This window comes from Equus caballus, chromosome 28 (assembly GCF_041296265.1).
Source record: "Equus caballus isolate H_3958 breed thoroughbred chromosome 28, TB-T2T, whole genome shotgun sequence".
In the NCBI taxonomy this organism is placed as follows: Eukaryota; Metazoa; Chordata; class Mammalia; order Perissodactyla; family Equidae; genus Equus; species Equus caballus.
This window is the reverse complement of record NC_091711.1, coordinates 9651938-9664762: the sequence shown is the minus strand read 5'-3', so window position 1 is coordinate 9664762 and position 12825 is coordinate 9651938. Positions and strand designations below refer to the sequence as shown.

Genomic DNA, 12825 nt, shown 5'->3' with positions numbered 1-12825 from the left:
TTCTCCTAAGGAGGCCTGAAATCCATTTAAAAGTGAACTTAAAGACAAGGCCCTAGGGGCTGGCCTGTGGCCCAGTGCTTAAGTTCAGCTCTGCTTCAGTGGCCCAGGATTTCGCCAGTTTGGATCCTGGGAGCGGACCTACACACTGCTCATCGAGCCATGTTGTGGCAGTGTCCCACATTAGCGGAACCAGAATGACTTGCAACTAGTATATACAACTATGTACTGGGGCTTTGGGGAGAAAAAAAAAAACAAGGCTGTAATCCACAGACACAGGATTGCTAACTTATGACAAGGGTGACACTGAGTGCAGCGGGGACGAGGCAAGCTTCTCAGTAAATGGTCTGCTCAACTCAATATTTATATGGAAATAAGGAATGTTGACTCCCACTTCATATTATATATAAAAATTATTTAAGTTGGATTATAAATCTAAATATGAAAAGTAAAACACTAAAGACTTTAGAAGAAAATGTGGACTATCATCATATCCTTGGGGAGAGCTAAGATTTTTAAATATGACACAAAAACGTTAATCATAAAAGAAAATTGATGAATTGTGGGGCTGGCCCGGTGGCGTAGTGGTTAAGTTCGCATGTTCTGCTTCAGTGGCCTAGGATTGCTGGTTTGGATCCCGGGTGCGGACATGGCACCGTTTGGCAAAAGCCATGCTATGGTAGCCGTCCCACATATAAAGTAGAGGAAGATGGGCACGGATGTTAGCTCAGGGCCAGTCTTCCTCAGCAAAAAGAGGAGGATTGGCAGTAGTTAGCTCAGGGCTAATCTTCCTCAAAAAAAAAAAAAAGAAAAGAAAATTGATAAATTGAGTTTTATTGAAATTATGAAAGTCAGTTCATTAAAAGACACAATTAAGAGAGTGAAAAAGAGGTCACATAGTGGAAGAAGATATTCGCTATATTTCTATCCTGCAGATGACTAGTAAGTAACTACTAAAAGGTAGAGAGAATCCAATAGAAAAATGAGCAAAAGATTTGGACAGTCACTTCACAAAAGTAAATAATCAAATGTTTCCTAAACATAAAGAAGATATCAGAGAAATGCAAATTGCACTGTAACGAAACATACCTCATCTGAATTGTGAAAGTTTAAACGCTAAGCAATATTAAGTGTTGAAGAGGATGTGGAGCAATTGGAACTCTAATGGGAGCGCAAATTGGTACAACCACTATGGAAAACTATTTGGCAAATCTACCAAAAGCTGAATATACACACACTCTATGATTCAGCAATTCCACTCCTAGGTATAAATCCAACAGAAATGCATTCATATGTGCACCAAAAACACACTCAATGCCGTCCATACCAGCAGTATTTACAATAGCCGAAAGCTGGAAACAACCCATTGCTCATCAATAGTGGAATGGATTAACAAATTGTGGTATATTCATAAAAGTTAATGCTGCCCAAAAATGAACTCCTTACAACTACCTGCAGCAACACGGAAGAATCCCATAAACTCACTCTTGGCTGAAGGAAGCCCAGCACATAAAAAAGCATATACGGGATGATTGCTTTTATGTAAAGTTCCAAAACAGGCAAAAATATAATCTAGTGTTAGAAATTTGCGCAAGGATTAGCTTTGGGGAGAGGCCAGTAACTAGAAGGGGCCCGCAGAGGGCCTTCTGGAGTATTGGTAAAATGCTGCTTCTGACCTGGGTGCTGGTTGTATTCATTTTGTAAAATTTCATCATCCGTGCACTCGATTTGAGTGTGAACTTTTTTGTGTAGATGCTACACTGCAATAAAAACTTCTACTTAAAAAAAACAAGGCCCCGTGAACTTGGTCAAGGTGAAGGGTTGTCCCGTGGCCTCAGGAATGGAGAGAACAAAAATGTGTATAGACATACACACTGAAAGCAAAATAAAACACAAAGGTCTTCACTACACATCCACAGAGGTTATCACTGGATAACTGGATCAAGGGTAATTTTTTTCCTGTTTTCTAGCACTTTCCAAATCTTCTTCAAGGAATCTGTATTAGTCTTGCCATCTGGCCCTAAAGGGATAAGCAGAATCCTAAAAGACATGCTTTTATCCTCAAGCCATTGGATCAAATTGTCTATAGTCATCTCTGACTTCCTGGTTGCAGGAAGTGTAGATTCCGTGCCAGACCTCCACATGCCTTCAAGGATTGTTAGGTAAGTAGTTTAGAGCTAATTATGTTTGGAATTAACTCCCTTTGGAGAATTGCAGGAAATAGATACTAAGCTCCAAGGAAGTTGTGTGGGAAAATCAGGAAAGGCTTCCTGAGGGAGGTGACAATTGATCTGGGTGTCAAGGGACGAGCAGGAATTTATCAAGTGTAATGGGAGGAAGGAGATGAAGGAGACCAAGGAGATAACACACACAAGGCGTGAACAAGAAGGATGTGTTCACAGACCAGGAAGGAGCTTGGCATCACTGGGGAAGAATGGAAGGACAGGAAACTGGAAAGGAATGGAAGCCCCAACGTTTGTGACTTCCTACCCATGCCGTACATGGTGTTTGTAGATACAGTGGTAACAAATGCCAAGCATTGTTTATTGCATCAGACCATTAAAACGTATAATACAAGTCCTACGTTTTAAAAGTGTTTTAAAAAACGTTTTACAACAATAGCTTAATAAAAATAATGGTGCCTACATTAATATTTATACTGGAAGGCCTGAAGTAATCAGCTGGAATAAAAGCAGTGTTTGTAGAATATTCTCAAACTTTAAATTATTTAAGTTGATCGAAATTCAAGCGTGGGTATAGCAGGTGATATGCCAACTACGGAGGACTCTCAAAACCTCTTCTCCCAGAAATAGAATAACTTGGTACCAACATCGGCATCCTTGAATGAAATGAATTTTCAAAGAGATGATGTTACATTCGGGGATGCTGGTATTGTAAGGATGCCTAATATTATGATAAATAGCTGCAGACATGATGTCTGTAGCCCGTCATAGAACAGTTCTCAGGTTTGCCAAAGAACCACTTAAGAATGTATAAATGTACTCTTCTTGCTAATGGAACAGATGCCTTTACTGATTTCCAAAGAAAGGAGAGAAGGGAGAGAGAGCGCCTGGTTCTCGTGCCACTTCCCAAGGCTTCCAACCCAATATAACCAAATGAGAAAAGGCAGCTTATTCTCTGGGCAGCACCAAGCCTGGAGGGAAGATGCAGACCCCCATCCACTCTTCATTCTCACTTCTAAATTACCCCATGAACGTGGAGGCAATGAGGTGTGCATCCTAACACACCAGCTGGTGATGGGCTCTGGGGCTAAGTTCAGCAATATAGACAGTGGCTGTGTCCAGCTGTACCACACTCCCCTTCTGACCCCTGGCAGGTGTGAATTCTGAGGCAACCCAAGATGCTGGGGTGAAACAGTCTCTCTTTCAGACTGAGTTCCTGGCAAGGAAGTCACAGAAGGAATCAGCTTGGGGCAGCTTCCCGACTGCATGAGAGCCACAAATGGAACAGCACAACACAATTGTTTCCACCGGCTCTGATATTAGCAGGAACAGCAGAGTATGAGACAAAAGGCAGTGGAAGAGGAAGATGGAAGGGAGTTAATACTGAGCATCTGCTCTGTGCCAGGCACAGACTCAGAGTCTTCGGGCGTGTGATGGAGGCCGCGTGGTGCTGGTTATGATTCTGCATCTTCCACTTGGTGGCTGTGTGAGCATGGACAGCTCCTCGGCCTCTGTGAACCTCCGTCTCCTCACACTTCCCTCTGAGAGCTATGAAGGAAAGAAAATCCATGTTCATTTGGCTCTTAGTAAGTGCTCTGAAAAAGGTGTCTTTAGCTGTCATTACTGTCACTATCATTCTGTCCTCAATCCAGCATCATTACCCATTTTACAGATGTAGACACTAAGGCTTAGAGATCTAAGAGGCTTATCCGGGAAATATAACCTTGGTACCCTGATACCAACCCAGTCTCACACCAGAATTCATGCTGCATACCACTCCAGACCACACTGCCTTTATCAGGCAGTTTTGAATACAGGGAATACGGAAATGAGAAGTAGCAAAAATGGGCTCGCTCACAAACATCCATGAACCAAAAGTTGGTGTGATATGTTAGTCAGGGTTCTCCAGAGAAATAGAGCCAATAGGATATATGCACCAGTCTGTCTATCAATCGATCTATCTATCTATCCATCTACCTATCTATCTATCATCTATCTCTCTGTCTATCTATCTATGTATCATCTATCTATCCATCTATCTATCTACCCAGATTTTAAGAAATTGGTTCATCAACTGTGGGGACGGGCAAGTCTGAAATCCGCAGGGTGGGCCAGCAGGCTGCAGACTAGAGACCCAGAGCAGAGCTGATGTTGCAATCATGGGTTGCAAGGCAATCTCGAGGCAGAATTCCTCCTTCCTCAGGCAACCTCAGTCTTCATCGCCGTAGGCCTTCACCTGATTGGATGAGGCCCACCACATTACGGAGGGTGATCTGCTTTACTCTAAGTTTACTGATTTAAATGTTAGTTTCATCTTAAGAACACCTTCACATTGACATCTAAACTGGTGTTTAACCAAATATCTGAGGACTGTGGCTCAGCCATGTTGACGCATAAAATTACCCATCGTGGGTGGGGAACAGGGATTTGTGGCAAATCTGAACCCAGAACCAGAATGTTTGAGCTGAAGCACTGTCTTCAATTGATCCAGCTGTCAAACTGCTTAGGTTTTTGTTCCTAATTTCTTAAAAGCCACACACCTTTTAAGCATTTCCGACTATTCAGATGAACTAAGATTATTAAAAAGTAGAGCAAACCCCAGTGAGAAATAGCCTGTGGGTTCTTAGCAAAAACAAACCACGGCCTCAGGAAGTGAGGGCCTTTTGCCCGAGCAGCTCTCTCACCTACTCCAAGCTGGAGGGTGAGCTATTGTGTTAAAGACAGAAAAACCTTCGCATGTCTCTCCTCTGTTCCCCATTGCTAAGCCGTGCAACTTCATAGCGAGGACAGAGTTACTTCAAACAGTTGTTGTGGCATTTTTTGGAAGGTAGAAATTAGTTTATTTCCTAGACAAAATTTGAAAATATTTTTATTATAATAATTCAAAAATATCAATTTCCTCAAGTAGCATCTGCAGTAGACTAAATTTGATGCCTTTGACCTATGAAAATGCTCCTCCAGCTCCTCCATCCACCGGACGTGCCCTCCTAGGCCCCTCTCCTAGCTTCAGGGTGCTAGAAAACGGAGGGGTTTGTTCAGATCCGCCCTGGCCTTTGGGAGAAGGCTGTGCAGGCCTGAGGAAACAGCCAAGGAATCCAGCTAAGACAACTGGCTGTGACAGAGCCTGCCTGTTGGTCCCCTTTCTTCTTAGTGACAGGACCCCAGTTTTCTTAGCGGGGGCAACATGCCCAGATAATGAAGAGCATTTCCTAGGCACAGGGTGGGTCCCTCTTTGTCTATTTTCCCTTGCTCCAGGAATGTAGATATAATGGTTGGCATCCTGGCAGTCATATTGCATAAGGAGGTATCCTTGAGGTTAGCAGCCACGCACAATGGAACTTCTTCATAAAGCCACAATACCTCCTGTGGGTTTCTTATCCCCAGAATTCTTTTATGTCAGAGAGAGAAGCTTTGTGTTTCTAAGCCGTGGTAGTGAAATCTCTATTTCTTGCAACACAGTTTAGTTCTTACTAAATCACTAGTCCAGACAGTGCTCAAAGCACCAAGCGGCCCTCTCGGCTTCGCTGCAGGGTAAGAGAACACAGACTTGATATATTTTTAAATCCACTGGGCTTTGATACACAGGGCAAGTTAAATAACCCAAAGAAAGAAAGAAAGTTGTTGGTCCTTATTACCTTTAGCCATAAAATAAGAAGCTGGAAAAGTACTTTGGAAATCCTTAATCGAACTTTCTGCCCACTGCCCATTTGACAGATGAGGAAACAGAAGCCCCAAGTGTAATCCAGCAGAAAAACTCAATACCTGGGCCAGAATCCTAACACAGACCTCCCAGCACCAGTGCATTTGGGCACTTTCAATGCTTGATCCACGAGTGGAGACTTGATGTGGCGGTTTTACAGAATCATGAGAGAAAGCAGAAACCACCGCACTCACAGGAGTTGTGCTCAGCTGGGCGCCTGCTGCCTGCCTTGTCACAGCGCTCTGCCCAACACGCAGCTGCTCCATTCACTGACAGAGTGATCTGAGCTCACACCACAGTGCTCATCCCACGTTTGAGCATCACAGGTCAGTCCTCACCCAGTGTCTGAAGCCATTTGATGCCCTGCTTTGGCTTCTAGCGCCAATTCATTTTAGCTAGGGGCAAATTATCTACAGGCCCAGCATAAAAGGGGCCCATCTGGCACCTACTCATCCTCGTCAGATTTGAAGCTGTTCTGTGAAGGCGTTCTAATTAGGCCGTGGGAGAGCTGCCACGTTTGGAAACAGCTTCTAAAGGGGAAGCAGAGACTTTCAGGGCCAGCTGAAGTTCTTGCTGCCTGTGTTGTTTATCATTCAAGACAGCCAGGCGCAGTCCTCTGCCGTCTCCTTCAGCGCTCCAGGCTTTGCAAGATTCCAAACGCTTCACCGGTTTCTGGAGGCTCATTTCTTAGTTCTCACTGCACTTCTGACTGCATGGTTTGCAGACAGAACACAGGTCCTTTGATCATGCTTTAATGACTCAAGCTGCGTACCATGCAAATGGTGGCCGTTTTGATTATCACCTTCAGTTTTTCCAAAAGTGCCAAGACACCATTCATCTTAGTGGAGCCTTTACAATTCATGAATAGTCAATGTGTTTTTGTACAATCAAAGCAATAAACCAATAATCAGACCAATGTTTTATATTAATCTGCTTGCCTACAAAATGCTGCGCAGTAACTCAGTTAATGGGCATCATTGCCTCTATTTTACAATGAGGAAACTGCAACAGAGAACGGTTAAGTCACCCAGCTCATGAAAACCAGAGGAAGAACTTGAAGCCAGAACTCAGATCTCATTGTGGCAATCGTTCTAACGAGAAATAACAATTTTCTTCTTCTGATCTGTGTCAAACATTTTGGCAATATTTATAGTACCATGTGAGTGAATCTTTATTGAAAAGAAGCTGCCCAGCTTAGATATGGAAAAGTGGAAGATGGCATGCGGTAGAACGAAGAGCCCCAGGCTAGGAATTAAGACTTGATTTCTGCCCTCAGCTCTGCACCTGACAACTGCTGTGACCTTGAGCAAGTCACCCCACATCTCTGGGCCTCCACGTCCTCACCTACAAAAGGAAGTCTTAGCATCAGAAATCTTTCATCAAAAGAAATATTTTGCAAAATTCCCTCTACAAAACGGGTCAGAGCCGTGTGCTCCGGTGGAGGAGGGGCCGGGGGCCGGTGCCCGAGGCCGGGGTCAGGCTCCATCTGCAGGGATCCATAGCTCGGGAGCGCCCCTTGCTAAGCCTTGGGCATTGATCCACAGAACTAAACTCCCTTCTAATGCTGTGTTTTTACATTTATTTCCTCTCTTCCAGGCTTTTCCAAAACTAGGGGAAAACTGAGGCAGATGGAAAATTCAGGCAACACTCTGTTGTTTGCCATCAGGTAACTCTTGCTTTGTCTCAGAAGATACCAAGCGAAACTGAATCTTGTTGCATTTCAGAAAGAGAAATATTTCTTCAGTGCCCGTGGGGGCCTTTCCAAGCAGGCCATTTGGGAAGTGGTGAATATTCCTTAAAAACCACAATTCATAGAACCTGTTCATGGGTGAGGAGAAGTGGGTGGGGGAGGGAGAAAAGACCCTTGGAACAACCCGATGTTCTCCCTCATTATAAAGAAGGGAATGGAAACATAGGGCCTTGTTGCACTGACATCCAGGCTAATGAGGATTGCCACCTTGCTCAGAGGGAAGATTCTCAGATGTTACCACATGGGCCAGGAGCTCACTCTGGACTGTTCCCAGAGCTTCTGTCTCTCATCCGGGGACTGGGTCCCAGCCAAATGCCCTTTCTATCAGTCACCGAGTACGCCCATTCACAAAGACATGGGCACAGATTTTTTGCCCAGTGAGGCCACATCTATTTGCTCTCATCAGAAAACACAGTGTTATTGCTATTTTCCTTCTGTTTCTGTCACCTTTTAGCCTGTGGTGGCGACATGAGGGTTCAGGGCTTACTGACCACCTCAAGGCCTGCTGTGCCGGAGCATGGGCAGCCAGGCCTCATCGCCCGCCGGTCAGAACCCCAGCGCTCCTCACCAGCTGCAGCTGCCCCATGTGGCAGCTAGTTCTGTGGGTCCTCTGAAGACTAGGCTGGTGAGAAAAGAATAGGGGTTTCTGTTGCTGAATGAGATTTTTTTCTGGACATGCCTGACTTGTAACTCCATCAGGACATAAGGCTAAAATAAAATATAAACTCCAGCCATGCAGCCATGGCAGATGCCTTATCTATATTTTTTAAATGTTAAGCTTTTCACAAACTAGGCACTTGTGGCAGATGGCAAAAATAGCCACATGTTTTTCCCATCCGTGTAGGCACACTCCTTCAGTGTGAATTTCAGCCTCCTCCCGTCAAGAGGTAGGTTCTGTCACCATACCTTGAATCTGGGCTTGGCTGTGTGATTTGACTTAGACAATGAGACTAGCAGGTATAAAGCAGGCAGAGTTGCACATTAGGCCTTGTTGTTTCCTGCTGTGGTTAGAACCCTGAGACTACCATGGGGAGGAGCCCCAGCTGACCTGCTGAAAGATGAGGGGACACGAGGAGGAGATCTGAGGAATCCTAGCCAGCCAGGCCCCAATCAACAACCGGCCGATAGCCAGACATGTGGGTGAGTTTATCCTAGACCAGCCAGCCCGCAGTGAAACCGCCTGCTGACCACAGACAGCGTAACGAAGAGCAGCAAAGCTGGCCTGGGGAAGAGCCACAGGTCGGTCCACAGAATCATGAGCTGCATGAGTGCTTGTTGTCTGAAGCAGGTCAGTGGTAGGTGGTTTCTCACGCAGCGATAGCTGACTGACGTAGGACTTCACAAGTAACTGCTAATGCGGAGGTCTAGTCAGAGTGTGAGAATGCAAGATGATAATGTGTAATTCGAACAAGGCAAAGAGAAAATTGCTTAATAGGATAGGAACTGGCAGATATTAGCAAATGGATAGGCTGATTTTTCTCCCTGAATTAAAAAAAAAAATTTTAATAGAAAAGCAGCAGAAACAAATTTATATTTCCAACTTTTGATTCTCCTTCCCCTCTGACCTCCTCTGAATCTGCCCCCTGCAAGTGTGAGACGACTGACAAGCTCCTGTTCCAAAAGACGCCAGGGCTCCTGGGAGGGCGCAGGAAGGACACTGCTGCCGACACAGTCGGGAACGGCGACAGCGGGCTGCGCATCTACATGCAGCCGGAGAGAAGCCTCGTCAGGAAAGGAGATGCGCTGGCTCCGCAGCCAGGGATAGAAACTGGAGAAGCCGTGGGCGGCGCAGGAAGTATGAGGAGCCGTAGGAGTGCGTGAGTTTCAGACATGCTCCTATTTTTAAGGTTGGCTAGGCAATCTCTATATTTTCGTCTGTTCAAAGAGTATAACTTCTCAGGAAATGGTGAGGATATAAATGTAGGTATAGCGTTTGCATCCTAAATCACAAACTTCCTAAAGATATAAGTTTTCCAGCAGCCTGTCTGCTAACACTATGGTGTACAAACAGGCAAACTATATGATATAACAGTTTTGCTGAGATTAAAATATTTTGCTCATTTGAAAAGATTTCCAAAATAAAAAAAGCTTATAAAATAAACTGATATTTTTATGCATCTTGGCGTCTCAGAACTATGGTTTTTTAAGAAAGAAAAGTATGTTTTTCTCCCCAAATCAGATTTCAGATGTCTCTCTAGCGCATACCAGTGGATCCCAAACTCTTCGATCAACAGAGTTCCTAAAGTCTTTTTAAAAATGTAAAGACCTTGGCCTCCCTCATGGATGTCCTGATCCAGTGGAACCTAGGATTCTGTATTTTTAAACAGGTGACTTTGTAGATGAGCCGTTTTTGGAAATCACTATGAGAAAATGCAATTAATGGATTCCATCATTCAACTTACTTTTCTACAGTCGTAATAAAGAGATTCATCTCAAAATAACATTTTTTAACACCCCTACGTGAGTGCCTACTCACCGTTAGCACTTGGACTGTTTCTGAAGCAAAAATATCACTGTGTTTGCCGAAAAATAAAAATCGGTACCCGTGGCAGAGGAGTTACTGGAGGAGATGCTTTTTTGTGTGACGTGTACTGGACACAGTCGTTTGAGCTTACACACATGGATCAATTCTCCATCGTAAGTCAACTTCAAATGCTGCCCGATCACCGTTAACGTGCTCCCGGCTCTCCTCCTCAGGCAAGAGGGAGCGGCTCCAACTGCTGGAGGAGCTTTCTGACGGGGAAACTGGGCGTGCGGAGCCTTCCTTGCTCCTTCCTCTTGAAAGAAAGTTTCCCGGCCGTTCCCGGGCTCCCGGGCCTTTCCCGGCCAGTGTGTTCTGTGGTGTAAAGCTGCTTTATTCTGGAATTCAGTGTTGTATACCACTCGACTGCACATGAAAGTCACACTTTTTTATTGGCTTTAGTAGTCCTAACTGAAATATTTTGGCCTCTACCAGATCCAGGCATGAGAAAAGAGTGCTAGGTTTGGGACCCTCTTTAAATATGATGACATGTCCCTGTGAAATCATTATTTTTATTATTTCTGAGTAGAGACGAGTAAATTAAGATTCCACAACTTACATCCCTTGCCCAAGACCACTTGAGCCATAAGAGCAACCCTGAGTCTTGCACACAGTTCTGCTAACTCTAAACAACACCCCGTAAGAAAGGCTACACGAGGACTTCAGTTAATAATATTATCAACCTGGGCTCTTGAACTGTAACAAATATACCATACTAATGTGAGATGTTAATAATAGGGGAAACGGGGTGCTGAGTACATCGGCGCTCTCTGTACTGTCTTCACAATTTTTCTGAAAATCCAAAACTGTTCTAAAAAATAACGTTTATTTGAAAAAAGATTACATATGAAATGAATGGCAACATAAGAAAGGATACTCTGCCTGAATTTTTTCTGGGTGCTAAATAAAAATCATAAAACTTCTAGTTTGAGGGTGTCTGCATTGCCTCACTTCCAGGTATGGCAGAGTGCAGGACTTAAGAAGGCTCTAGAAGCAGACCTTGATTTGATCATAGCTCTGTGACTTGCTGCCAGTTACTTAACCTCTCTGAGCCTCAGCTTCCTCACCTGTAAAGAGGGACCAATACCTGACAAATGAGATGGCTGAATGAGTTAAATTGCATACTAAATATTATTAATGTTAATTCTTTAAATAGTATATAACACTTAATCACATTTATATATAAATTACATTATATATAAATTACATTAAATATTATATAATATTTGGCTATTATAATAATAATGCCTGAACTAATGAAAACAGACTAAGCGGCCCATCCTCTCTCCGCCCACCCCCACTGCATCAATTCTGACTCAGGCAACTGGAGTGGAGCCAGGCGCCTGCTGTTTAAATGCTCTCCCAGGCGATTCTGACGATTGGTTGGAGCCGTTGGGGAAGCCCAGCTCACCTGCAGCCTGCCGTTGGGCTTCTGATACGGGCTCACTGGCTGGATTTCAAAGCTCACTGTCTCCATGAAGCTTTTCTTCCAAGTTTCCCTGTGGGTTCCTCATCTGGCAATGTTCCTTGTACAAACCAGGCATGCTGGCCAGAGCTCAAGGAAAGATCCCATCAGCTCAGGTTACTTCCTTCTCCATTTCTCTCTCTTCTCTTTGAACTCCAGTTCCTGAAGAGTTCCAACAGGAGGAATTCTTTCCACAGTAACGGAATTACATTCTTGCAGCATATACTATTTTCAATACTATATTCATACAACAAGTAATTCCTAGCAAATGAGTAGAAAGCTGTGCCCTCACAGAAGAAAATAATAGACATTCCAAACACCGATATTCTCCTGCCTTGAATTCTACCAGCATCCTGTGGCCTCTCCTGGCTCTCAGGTGCTTGAGAGTCTATCGTTTCATAGAATGTTCTGCCATGATGACTAGATACAGATCATCTTTTCTCTGTGTTGGCTCAGTTACCATACACTGAATGTAGCCAAGTCTTGGGAGAGATGGAAATATAAGGAGTGAAGGCAAGAAGGGGTTAAAAAAGAAAGAAATGTCTGCTTCAAGGAGAGAAAAATTCTTTTAGCTGCCTCTAAAAATATTTATGCTTCGTTTGGAGAGATGCTTAAAAAATCTTCCTACTAGAATAACATGAGTAAAAATAAATACAATGGTGAGACATAAAACAGGAAACGCTAAGAAACCTAGAATATATATTCATTATACGATGGATATAATTGGCTACGTGCTGATGGTAGATTGATGCATTTTCTCTTTAAAATTAGTTATCATAAACTAGATAGCTAAGTAATACCATTATAAAGTGCCTGCTACCATACTGTGGGTTGAATCCTATTCTTTATGAACTCGTGGTACGTAAAGCCTTCTGCATCATTGTTGCCATTGTTCTCTAACACTCGTGTCATGCAGGGGTTTGATGGGTGTCTGTGTTTTGGCCTACACAGCATCCCTGACCCATTCTTTTCTTATGGTAGCATTCTAATCTTTTCGGGGAGTCAGTCCCTCCCACACTCTGGTGTTATGGATGAGTCCCCTCACCTTAGCTCAGGGGCGGACATGTGTGACAGGCTTAGCCAATCAGAGCGTTCCACTATTCTAGTCCGTGAGTTGATTCAGTGATGAGTATGTGACTCACTCAGAGCCAATGAGACTCAAATCTGGAACTTTTGTGAGAACCATTGGGAGGTCTCTGTCCCCTCAAT

General features: G+C 43.9%; 1 long non-coding RNA gene across 1 annotated transcript; it reads right to left on the bottom strand.

The window, feature by feature from the left end:
• Positions 1–815: 815 nt before the first annotated feature.
• On the bottom strand, positions 816–12049 carry LOC138921198 (uncharacterized). The gene is made up of 2 exons (XR_011433565.1): positions 11563–12049; positions 816–3728 (listed from the first exon to the last, which is right to left on the bottom strand). It is a non-coding gene; the product is annotated as an uncharacterized lncRNA (long non-coding RNA).
• Between the last annotated feature and the right edge of the window lie 776 nt (positions 12050–12825).